This window comes from Lathyrus oleraceus, chromosome 5, assembly GCF_024323335.1.
Source record: "Lathyrus oleraceus cultivar Zhongwan6 chromosome 5, CAAS_Psat_ZW6_1.0, whole genome shotgun sequence".
In the NCBI taxonomy this organism is placed as follows: domain Eukaryota; kingdom Viridiplantae; phylum Streptophyta; class Magnoliopsida; order Fabales; family Fabaceae; genus Lathyrus; species Lathyrus oleraceus.
The window spans coordinates 205,861,666-205,874,610 of NC_066583.1; positions in this window are offsets into that span (position 1 = coordinate 205,861,666).

The window sequence follows — 12,945 nt, forward strand, 5'->3', positions numbered from 1 at the left end:
CTTGAATATAGTGAACATTCCCATGCCTCCACAAGAGGGCACATCTACGACTTCGTGATCAGTGCAAGTGGAAGTTAGGGTAGACTTGAAGAATCTGCATATGTGAGAAGAGTTTAAGAAGGATCTCCTTTCAAATTGTCATGTTGTCTGCTACCAGCTCTAGTCTGAGGATCTGGAGATGAGGCTGATTATGTCAGTAGTCACTAATTTTGTTCAATCATGTTCATATGTGATTTTCTTGATTGTCATTTGTAACATTAATTTGTAATAAACTCGTTTGTTTTTGAATAATAATGACATTGAAATGAATATGCATGTTTTTGAAGAAATCCATTCATGTTCACTCATACTTTATTTTGTCAATATCCAACTTTTGTTTGAGAAAAATCAAAAGGAGGAGGATGAAATTAAAAACACGAGATCGTTGTACGTATGCTTTTGAATAAGACCCTGCTGATGATGTAAGACATTATTTCAAATCCCAAACACCGGAGTTATAAGGAAGTTAATCCATATTTAACCCCTTTGGACCTTGTAGTAGGAGTTTCTTTCTTTAACACATAAAACCTTCCAGTTTAAACCGGGGCAGAGTAGTCGTCAGTTAGTTTGACCAGACGTTCAAACTTCAAAAGAGAAGTATCCTATCTGAGGATCAATCACATTTTATCCCTCAAGAGAGGTCGGAAACACCGAATTCCTAATAGTTGTCCCTCACCAACAAAGGAACGAGGTAGTCACAAACCTTTCAAACCAAACGAACAGATGTCACACGATTTGTTTCAACAAAAAGAGAAACAATAAAACATGAAAAATAAAAGGAAGAAAGCCCGCTAAGTCAAAAACTTGAGAACAAGTGACTTAGGCAAAAGTTAGGGCAACCTTTGTGGACTGCAAATCTGATTCAATCCAGCAAAAGTAGGGAAATGAAAAAGAGAGAGGAACCAAAAGAAAATCCTTAACAAGAACAAATTTGTGTGGCTACCAAACCAAACAAAAGAAGGGTGACTGCCACACCAAAACCCTCATTGGTTCATTAAGCATTACTTCAAAATCCCTTTTGGAAGATGAGCGTTTGCATCGAACTAGATGAATGTAGGACTGAAGAACATCACAAAGAATGGGTGGGTTAGGATAGGTTTGAGCCTTAAATCCTTTCTTTCTGAAACCGTGAACCAGACCATGCTACAACCCTCAAAAGACCTAATTGAAGCAGGGTTTATTTCGAAAGCATATTATGGTCAGTACAATCGTGTTAAAACTGACTCCTTAATGATTTACTCATTATTTATGCTAATATTGATATGACATTCTTAATCAGTGATGCATTCATTGTATGTCATAATTCCAGTGGACAGGCTTGGATTTCAAAACTGCATAAACGTAACATTTCTATTATCATTTCTAAAAATGAACATGTGTTACTCGTGAGTAAACATTTGACATCAGGAGAATTTCCATAATGAACGTGAATTGGAAAGCTTGATTATTACACCAGAAGAGAGGATGCCTAAAGACTTTGTTAAGTAGAGGAAAATTACTTCAACTGATTGAATCATAAGACAAAATACATGAGAACTCCGTTGAGCAGAAACAGGTCACCTTGATTTGACCATACTCAGAGAGACAAATGCTTGAGACTCCATCGAGCAGGGGCAAGTTATTTTGGTTAATCATACCAAGTGTTGAACGCATGAGTCTCCGTTGAGCAGCGACCAGTCACTCCATATGATTATATCAACGAACAGAACATCCGAGAACTCCGTTGAGCAGAAGGATATGATGTTTCATTTTACAATCGATTTGACACCGTTACGTCAAGAAATTTCAACAAGGTTCAGTTAGTATGAGACAGTTACGTCGAGATTCGATGAATCTCTCCAAAGGTCAGATATTCAGGGGGTAGATCACTCCAATTTATCACGTCAGAAGACCCATTTCTGAGACTCTGTTGAGCAGGGGTAAACTATTTTGATTGATCTTATCAAGTGCAGAACGCCTGAGACTCCGTTGAGCAGGGGCAAGCCATTTCATTTGATCATATCAAAGAAGAAAAATGTTTAAGAACTCCGTTAAGAAGAAAGACAAGACACTTCAATTTTCAGTCAATCTGAAGCAATCACGTCGATAAATCTCAAGGTTCAGTTGATCTAAGGAAGTTACGTCGAGATTCGATGAATCTCTATAAGACATGTTAGTCAGGAACATTTCCTCAGAGACCGGTCAACCAGAGGCAAAATCTTTTTCCAAAACTCGTACTGGGGCAAGCTACCTCAGGATCATAATGAAGAAGTCAATCTCTCTGAGATAGTTAATAAGAAGAATACAATTTCAAGACACTGGGACAGGTAAGATCGAGATAGTACTATGACAAAGCTACTTCATAACTTGTGACTAGGGCATTCCATGCAAATTCCCAACAGACTGGGGCACGACTAACTAGTGAAGGAAGATCCTTCTTGTACGTCCGAGGCTGTTTAGAGCAAGATACATTGTGCATAAGAGACTTCTAAGTTCAATACAAATGTCGGGGAGTCACGCTAAACACATCCCCAAACCTTTCAACGGAGAACCCAATCCTAATTGATGAACCCAATGGTTATTGGTACCCTCAGTTCTCTATCCTCAGATACATCCTACCATGTTATATAAACAAAATCCTAACCACGCATCAGCATCTCGCATAAATAGTCTTGCATTACATATCATTGCATCGTGAAATGCGTAGCACATTCCATCGAAATGGAGCATTACGCCTTATAAATTAAACATGTGCATGAAAGTCTTTCTCGAAAGCATAAAAGAATCCTCCGTTGAGACATTCTTCCTCCCCAGTGAAAATATTATCATGAAACTCTCGAGCAGTATTCCTCGCAGGTTTTCCCGAACTAATTCTCATTTGTGTTGCCTTTTGCAAGTACCCTTGTGAGTCTTCCGAGTCTCTTTCGGCCTCGTGCCATACCTCCCCGCCTTTCGCTTGGAGAAGATAATTGAGATAACTTACCTTTCGTGAGTTTATTTTGTTGCTTTGTGCTTGAAATCATGTTTCCTCCTCGTTGCCTTTCGCACGAGCAGGGTACCTTTGTCAGATCTTTGCTTCCCTTTTATTTAAACGCCTGATATAGGTTTGGTGAGTCCTGGAGTCGAGTAGCCATTGTTTGAGAACTTCATCCCAGCCGTTGTGCCTGAGGGACTATATGAGGTTTTCGTATGAGAGATCATATTCATCTGTTCTTCTTAACCTTTCATTGAGAAGTTTCTCACTAACTTTCATATGAGAAATCCCAGCTTTCTTCTCAGCCTTTCATTGAGAAGTTTCTCACTACCTTTTGTATGGGAAATCCCCTTTTTCTTCTTAACCTTTCGTTGAGAAGTTCTCACTACCTTTTGTGTGAGATCCCTAGTAGACCTTGTGCGTAAGAGCTCTCGTAACATATTGCATGAGAACCTCATTCCCACCTTCTTCTTAACCTTTTGTTAAGGAGTTCTCATCACCTTTCGTCTGAGAAGTTTGACTATCTTCCTTCCTAAACCGTTGTTTGGAAGCCCCCCTTTTCCCTTGCTAAGGAGTCGTTGCTGCCTATTGGGTGAGAAAATATTACTTCCCCAACAAGGTTATCTCATTCCCATTTTCTTCTTAACCTTTCATTAAGGAGTTCTCGTCACCCTTTGTGTGAGCATTTTGCCCACCTTTTACCTTAATTGTATTTGGAAATTTCTCTCCCTCTTGCTAAGGAGCCATTGCTACCTGTTGCACGAGGAGAGCGTTTCTCAATTGAGAAGTCTGGTTGCTTTTTTCCTTATCTATATTTGGAAAGTCCCGTCCCTCTTGCTAAGGAGCCGTTGCTACCTGTCGCATGAGGAGGCCGTTTCTCAATTGAGTTGTCCGTCATTTTTTGCAAGACGTCTCTCTGCCTATGGAAGAAGGTCTTGTTCCTATTCTTTTTCTTCGGGTAATTGTCTTTGCAAACACCCAATTCTTTTACCTTCGTGGAATCCTGCGTGGATATTGCAATCTTTGGCTATATACCAGAATTTGTTAGTGGAGGTGAGAATGAAAAAAAAGGAGGTAAGAATGAAAAAAAAGAGAAAAGAATGAAAAAAGAAAAGAATGAAAAAGAAGAGGATGATAAAAAATAGAGAAAGACGGAAAAAGAGATCGATCCTACATTGCATACATATCCTTACAAAACATCCATTTGTACAGCTGACTCATTTCTCCACAGACATTTCAGTTGATCCCTAATGAATAACCATATACATAGCCCGTACACTATCCATTGAACAACTTTCCATTAATACCCTTACCTTACATCTCAATTATTTCATTCGTTCCCTGCGGGCAAATTTCTTGGTTATTCTAGTATTTAATCCTCTCCTACCGTGTATGTTTGAGAGTCGTTGCTATTCATACCTTCAGGTCCGAGAAGATTAAATAGGGGCAGCTGTCATACCCCAAAATTTTCCCTCCCATTTTTGCCTTTGACCTAACCTCATTCAGGTCTCATTCATGTTCATCATTCATTCATGATTAACATTGATTAACAAACATCATAGTTTCAAGGTGTCGCATTACGCGAAAAACCGGCAGGAAAAGAAAGAAACAACAGAGCCGCCACCGTGCGTTATTTATCCCAAAAGAGGGAAAGGAAACGCTCGAAGTAAACCTAGGAAAGAACATGGTCTCGCGACCAAAGAGGATGGGTTCGGGAGTCGGTTATGCGAAGGGAAGGTATTAGGCACCCTACGCATCCGTAGTACTCTACGGGATCCACGCACAAAAGGAAAGGAAAAAGGTTGCTAAACACTGCTCAAACACACACACACTGGCTGAAGGAGACAAAAGAAACTGACTGAAACTGACTCGGCAGGATATCGCATCCTGGGCCTACTTAGTCTATCAGGCATAGACATCAGAGTCGAAGTAGTTCGGACTAGGGAAACGACACATGCTCGCTAGGATATCGCATCCTATGCATACGTATCTTCTCGGACGAGAGAAGAATCAGAGCATTCGTAGCTCGGCTGACACGCACACAAACAAAACACAGGCAAAGGCAAACGTGGAGCCTGAATGCCAATCACTGGACTTACATCAGCATCCGAACCAGAAAACACACACAGGAAACCAACTGCCAATCGCTGGACTTATGTCAGACTCCAACCAGAACACACACAAGGGTGGTTAAGACACAAAGGGTTGAAAAAGAAGAAGGGCGAACAAACAGACTAAAAGGGAGACTAGAGCTCGAGCCTAATAGTTGCCAAACACACACAAAAAGAAAAGAAAGGCGCCCGGAGAGATCAGCTCAATCTCCTGCCTACATACTTCATCTGGTATGAAGATCAGGGCGATGTAGTTCCCCTACGCAGGGACAAGGATCTAGCCTAACCAGATAACAGAGGGAGACACAACTCTAGGGAGACTACGACTCGAGCCTAGATGTTGTCATGCAAAGTCAACCCTAAGTTAAGGTTTCTAGCTAAATGGCACAAGGGCCAACCTATCCTAGACACGGCTTGCACAGGAAGCAAGGGTCTCGATTGCAACTAGGGCAAGAGAAAGGGAGATCTCAATCGCAACGAGGGCGAGAGAAAGGATCGCAACGAGGGCGAAAGCAAACAAGGATTAGTCGTTAGTTGTTAGTCAAACTCGGCAAGACATCGCGTCTCGTGCCTACGTATCTCACCTGAACATGAGAATCAGAGTTGCCGTAGTTCGGCTAAAACAACTCTAAGCATGGCTCACACAGGAAGCAAGCCACACAGACTTGACTTGCACAGGAAGCAAGTCAAGCACAACCTACCTTGCACAAGGGCAAGTCTAAAGCAAACCTAAAGAGGCAAAGCAAACAGGCAATCACAGGAAGCACACTCTATATGCACACAAGAGGCTCACACAAGGGTTAGGCACTAGGGCCAACTGGAATAGGGTAAGTGTGCTCTTAACCTTGCCATTGAGAGGCTAAGGTGAAGCAGATGAAAGGATGAAGTGAGGATGAGACCTCACAGCTCTTATCCCTGGCCAGGGAGAGCTAATAGACAAATGAGCATGGGTCCAGAAAGTGAGAACCCTTCTATACTCGAAGACTCTGACACTGTACACTTTGTACAAGATCTTGGGTTTGTATCCCAATGCATCAACACACAGCAGTGTGAGCAGAGGGATGACACAACAAGAGTAGTGGGGGATAGATTGCATATCCCTACCTTCCACCAATTGCCTTACTTGAAGGACTTTTCCTGCTTGGGACAATTTTAAACACACACAAGCATGGCCTCTTAAGGAGGACTTCAGACAGTTTGCCCGGCCAAATAACAGGCCGGGTCTCCAGACTACATGAAGTAAAAGAGATTATACCTCAAGCAAGTTGCTAAAAAGCAAAGCAAAGCAAGTTCAGAGAACTTAAGCAACTAAAGTACCTGAAAAAGTCAAAACAATCAGCAAACAGTTCAAAAGTTTTAAATCACAAGGAATTGGTAAACAGTCAACACAGATGGTCAACTGTGCAAGGCATAAGACTCAAACACATGAGTCAAACCTACAAAACAAAGGTTAGCATATGATAAAACAATCAAGTCCAAACAAGTTTGAATGATCTTTGAGGCATTGGTGCTTAACCTGAAACAGGAACTCAATTGTAAGCTCAAAAGACCACTAGGACTAGCCTAGGGTCAAGGATGAAAGAAAAAAGTTAAAACAGCAAAGAAAAGTCAACCAAAGTCAAGGTCAAACATTTAAGAAGCTATCACAATTGGGCCCACATTCAAATCATGCATTATTATCATTTCATGAACATTTGAAGTCAAAGTAAGGCAAATGAAAGCACAAAAAAAGTCAACAGAATGACTTGCATCAAAAGTCAACCCAAACATTTTCAAAAATCATCAAATAAATCACACTCAATCCTAACATCTAGCATGGTAGGCATGTAAAATTTCATGGCATTTGGATGAGAGGAAGGCAGTCAATTAAAATCATGAAGTCAAACCAAATTCAAACATGCACAATGAAGGTCAACAAACATGGGTCAACTTCAAAAAATCATATCAAATTGAAAACAAATGATAAATGAATGAGATTAACACCAATGCAAAGCTCAAGATGTCTAGTTATCACATATGAAATTTCATGATCATACAATATGGTATGAGAATTTCCCAAAGGATTTGGCAAAGTATAGCACAAAAAGTCAACCATTGACTAGGCAGGGAAGAAAAATCTCAAATAAATGGAAAACAGCACAATTAATTCCAGGAAAAATCACACATGAACTAGACATGTAAGGGAGGGATCATGCAAAATTTGGGGTCATTTGGATGTAAGGAAACATGTCAATCAAAATTGGGAAAATGCACATTCATGGTGTGACACCAAATGTAACACCTAACTTCAAAAAATCAAAGCTCACACACCACATATGATAAATGCACAAACTTTATATCAAAATGAAGGTGAATGTGTCTAGTTTCTCCACAAACAATTTCAAGACCAATGGATGCATCATCATTATTTCATAAAAGAAATGGCAACATGTATCATTTTTGGTCACATAACACAAACCCTAGAGCCAATTAATATCCAGCCAAGCAAAAAATTAATAAAATCATGATAAAATAGAGGACATGCTTGTGAACATGATGGAAAAAGTTTCATAATTTTTGGATTTAATTTGAGTGAAAAATGGATTTTGCAAGTTGGATGAATAAATGAAAATAGGAGTTGAATTAGTGAAGAGAGAAAAGCAAAACTGGAAAAACCCTCAGCCGGATTCGAAGTGGGGGGTCCAAACAGCCAATAAAATACTGCCAAGCACGGAGCCCAGCGCCCCATTCAATGGGCCAACACGTGGGTACAAGTGGCAGGCTGGCGCAGCTAATCATTGGAACCATTAACGTGTTCCTCTAACGGCCAGCAGGCGCAGCAAATGATGCTACCCTACAAATGCTAAAAGCCTGGCTACAAAAGGAATGGCAGGACCCTGGCCCGCTGTCACGTCTGCTACCCCCTCTCTTTCAGAAATAAACGCAAGGCAATAAATGAACTGCAGAAAATTTAAGTCTAAAAGCAAACGACAGTCAGAGCATGTCGCAGTGATGGGACGCTAATTCAAATGCTGGGATTTGGGATCCCCAAGCCGGTGGGCCCACGGCCAATCAACAATTTCCTTTTAAAAAAAAGCACATGCACAGCCAATAAAATAAACCCTACAAATCTACAGCATGGCAAAATGAAAACAGAGTCGTATGCAGTAAACGAAAACCTGGGTTTCTAACGCTTATTACAGTAAACCCAACAACATAATTTTTGCACCAAAAAAAAGACAACCAGCATATCAAAATGCTCATCTAAGCAAGCTCAAACCTAATCCAAACTCCATTAATCCCAAATCAAACCAAAATGGACAAATCATGCAAAAGTATAAATGAACATCAATCTTAAATTTCAGATTTCTCATGCATTTCTTAACCATTTCAAACAAGGCATAGTTCATTAGAATCAGCATCAAAAGATCTTTCATAAACACAGCATAATTTAGAGAAATGAGAGATTCGAAACTTTACTTGATTTTGAAGAAATTTGTTGGACAGTGGTTGTTTGAATGCCACAGCTCGAAACAGATGAAGACAATACTTTGAAATGATGAATCCTTGAGGTATGTTAGCTTAGCAACTCTTGAGAACTTCCAAAACTCGATTTGCCATTAAAGGTCCTTGAAGAAAACAGAGCTTGGAACTGCAATACAGGCGAAGAATGATGCTTGAACAAGCTTCCAAATGCTGTCTAGATCATGGAGCAAACAAGAGAACTCATGGTCTTTTGAGGGTTTTGAGCAGAAATGCAAAGTGTGAAAAAATGCAATTGAGAGAGTGAGAAGTTTTTTCTGTATGGAGGCTGTGATTCTAGGGTTCAAATGAGCAGAAAAAGTCCTCTTATACCTCTGTTTAGCATTCCTTAATTATGTGTTAAACTCAGTTAGCTCAAATGGTCCCATTTGCAAATTGCTAAGTTGAGCATGAGTGGAAATAGAGGTGTGAGTTTGGCACGATTTTGGGCCTTGCAAGCAGGCTGCAAATGACCATTGCAATTGCTGTTTTTGGTCTGCTGATGGATTGCTGTCCTTGTTGTACTTATTTCAAACCATTTGCAAAAATACCAAGTTATGCACCTTTTGCTAAAATGGTGGTATGGTAATGGTATGAGCACAAATTGAACTTGGAACATGTTGCAAATGACATATGAAACAAATCCCAATTGGCCAAAGTGAGAAAAAGTCAAAGAATCAAAAGTCAATGGTTGGTCAAACTTGATTTTAAATGAAATAGGTCCAAAAATGCCATTTTGATTGGCAAGGTTTTGGTGAATGAAATTTATATTTTTGGAAAGAGGATGAAAAATGTGATTTGTAGGAAAAAACCCCACCAAATTTGGCCTTATGGTTTGAGAGATATGGCCCTTTGAAGTTCACAAATTTTTGAAATTGAACTGATCATATCTTGACAACCATGCATGGGATTTGAGAGTTCTTGGACTTTTTGAAAATGGGAGAACAAGATCTTCAACTTTCATGTTGGGCAAAAATTCATTTGAAGCTTGTATCATGATGCAAGTTGAGGATCAAGAAGTTTCCATTTTTGGCAGTTAAAATTACAGGTCCACTTTCTATTTTTGGAAATTTTCTGATTGGCTTCAAATTCTTCAATGAGGTTGATTGCCATGACACATGAGGTCTATTGGGACATGAATAAGCTCTCTCAAACCATTTCCATCCATCAAAACCATAAAATCAACCACAGTTGACCAACTTTGACTTTTCTAGGGTTTTGGACTGACTGTGCACTTCTGATGAATTCCAAACCCTAATTCCTTGAGACCTTGACTTCAAATGATGTCCCAAGTCATATGAACTCTTGATTATTGATCATGGTGCCCGAATTCCACAAGAATGGCCACCATCCACTGCTTTGACTGACTGTTGACTGTATAGGGTTTCTGCCTGGCTATGCATTGACTGATGACCTTTGAGCCTTCAACCCTTGACTTGAACACTTCAAATGGACCTCCAAGTCATGTGAACTTGTTGGATAAACCCCAGGGCCTTTGCTCCTTGAGAAACACCTCTGCTTGATTGGTTGACTGATCTCCTGATCAGTTTGACCTAATTCTTGCTTGCTTGCTCTTGAGGCAACTGGGGGACAATGCAAATGCTATGCAATGGATCATGACATGCTATGACTTAATATGAAATGATATGTACAGAGATAGGTGCAAATTTGAGGTGCTACAGCTGCCCCTATTCAATCAGCTGGGAACCCGAACGGATGATAGCAGTGGCTGTCAGACTTTCAGGGTAAACAGGGATTGAATACAAAAGAACCGTAGAAATTTGCACCGACTGGATATAATACAGGAGAACCACGTCATTTACCGATGACAAACTGCATGACAGCTTCAGAAAAGCAAAACCATTTACCGATGGTTGAAGAGCTGGAACCTTGATATTTACCGATATCAACTTCAGCACGACCATTTACCGATGGCGGCTGGGGAAAACAAAATTTCTGAAAAACAAAACCATTTACCGATGGTTAAAACTGGGACCTTGATATTTACCGATATCAACTTCAGCCAGACCATTTACCGATGGCTGCTGGGAAAACAATTTCTGGAAAAAGAAAACCATTTACCGATGGTTAAAACTTGATATTTACCGATATCAACTTCAGCCAGACCATTTACCGATGGCTGCTGGGAAAACAATTTCTGGAAAAAGAAAACCATTTACCGATGGTTAAAACTTGATATTTACCGATATCAACTTCAGCCAGACCATTTACCGATGGCTGCTGGGAAAACAATTGATGAAAACAAAACCATTTACCGATGGTTAAAAACTTGATATTTACCGATATCAACTTCAGCAAAACCATTTACCGATGGCTGCTGGGAAATAATGTGATGTAGAAAGGAAGCAAGACCATTTACCGATGGTGGCTTCAAATCAAACTTGATATTTACCGATATCAAGGCCATTTACCGATGGCTACTGCAACAAGGAATTCGATATTTACCGATATCGAAGAGAACTGGGCCATTTACCGATGGCATCTCCACTTGGGGAGGAACAAAATCTTTGTGGTGATACCAGACAAGACGTTTACCGACGACTTCTGGGGATTTTGATTTTATTAACAAGAGAACAAAGAATGACCAGACATTTACCGATGACTGGGTGAGACACGATGTTTACCGACATCGAAAGATGATGTTTACCGACATCAAAAAGAATGACCAGACATTTACCGATGACTGGGGTGAGACACGATGTTTACCGACATCGAAAGATGATGTTTACCGACATCAAAAAGAATGACCAGACATTTACCGATGACTGGGATGGGAAATTTATTGGTGAGAGACAAACAAATATTTGCAACTGAAAACCAGATAGGACATTTACAGATGACTCTACTGGGGATTTCTAGCTGGGGATCTATCAGACATTTACCGATGACTGAAGGAAAGACTCGATGCTTACCAACACCGAAGCAATGGCGTTTACCGACACCAAAAAAAATGACCAGACATTTACCGATGACTGGGTGAGACTCGATGTTTACCGACATCGAAGGGTGATGTTTACCGACATCAAAAAGAATGACCAGACATTTACCGATGACTGGGTGGAACTCGATGTTTACCGACACCGAAACAATGGCGTTTACCGACACCAAAAAAAAATGAGACACACGCGGGTGCTGACATGACACTTACTGGTATCATATGAACAAAATCTTAGATATGTCAAGGCAAGGCTGATCACTTGCTGGGGGGCCTCACTGGGGAGAAACAATTTTCTGTCACCATCGGGTGAGGAAATAAACCTCTGTCACCATCGGGTGAGGAAATAAACCTCTGTGGGGATAATCAAATTCTGAATGCTGACGAAGCAACTGTAGCTGACTTGGTGCTGATGTTGAATAAAGATGATCCGCCTCTGCCGGGGGATACAGTCTGATGTGGTTTCGAACACATGAATGCATATGTTTGAATTTTTCTATGGCGTAATGCTCCATCTGGAATGGAAATGCTACGCAGTTTTGAGGATGCAATGATTTACTATATGCAATGCAAAAATGATAAGAACTCTGCGGGGAGAGATACACAGGACAACTGTGCTGAGGAATCTTCAAGATAAACCCACTGGGGGAAACAACACGACTGCTGGGGAGCCGTCAATATAAATTCACTAGGGGAAGACAAGGCAACTCGCTGGGGAGTAACAAAGTAACTCTGCTAGGGGAAAACAAAGGTAAACTGCTGAGGATAGCCCACATCAATCCACAAAAATTCCGCTTGGGGAAATGAAAGCTCCGCTGGGGAAGTTAAACCAGGCAACTCTGTGGGGGTAGGGCTCGTACAAACCTCAGATAAACATAGACTGTGTTTTGGGGAATAACTGCTACTCCGCCGGGGACGACCCAAAATATTCACAAGTAGAAACGACTCAGCTGGGGATGCAGGTATCGACCTGCTACTAAAACCTGTCCAATCCACTGGTGGGATGAACTCTGCTGGAGAAATATTTCGTGAAACCCGCTCCACTCGGGGATCAAGGTCACGACAACGAGCAAACAGGAAGGAACACCATGGATACCGGGTTGTAGGTATGAAACGGGTGACCGACCAAAGCGTGAATTGGTTTGAATGCCATAAGTGCATCGACCTGATCGTCGGAAATTTCTTCGGTCTGAATACCGGCAAAACATAAGTACATCGACCTGATCGTCGGAAACTCCTTCGGTCTGAATACCGGCAAAGTTGGCCTGAGTGCCAAAGCGTGAATTGGTTTGTGTTCCAAACACTTAACATCCTGAAGAGGGCTAGAAAAGCAGTCTTGTTAAAGGATGGACATTCGATTTCACCAGAAATACGAATCTTACTCG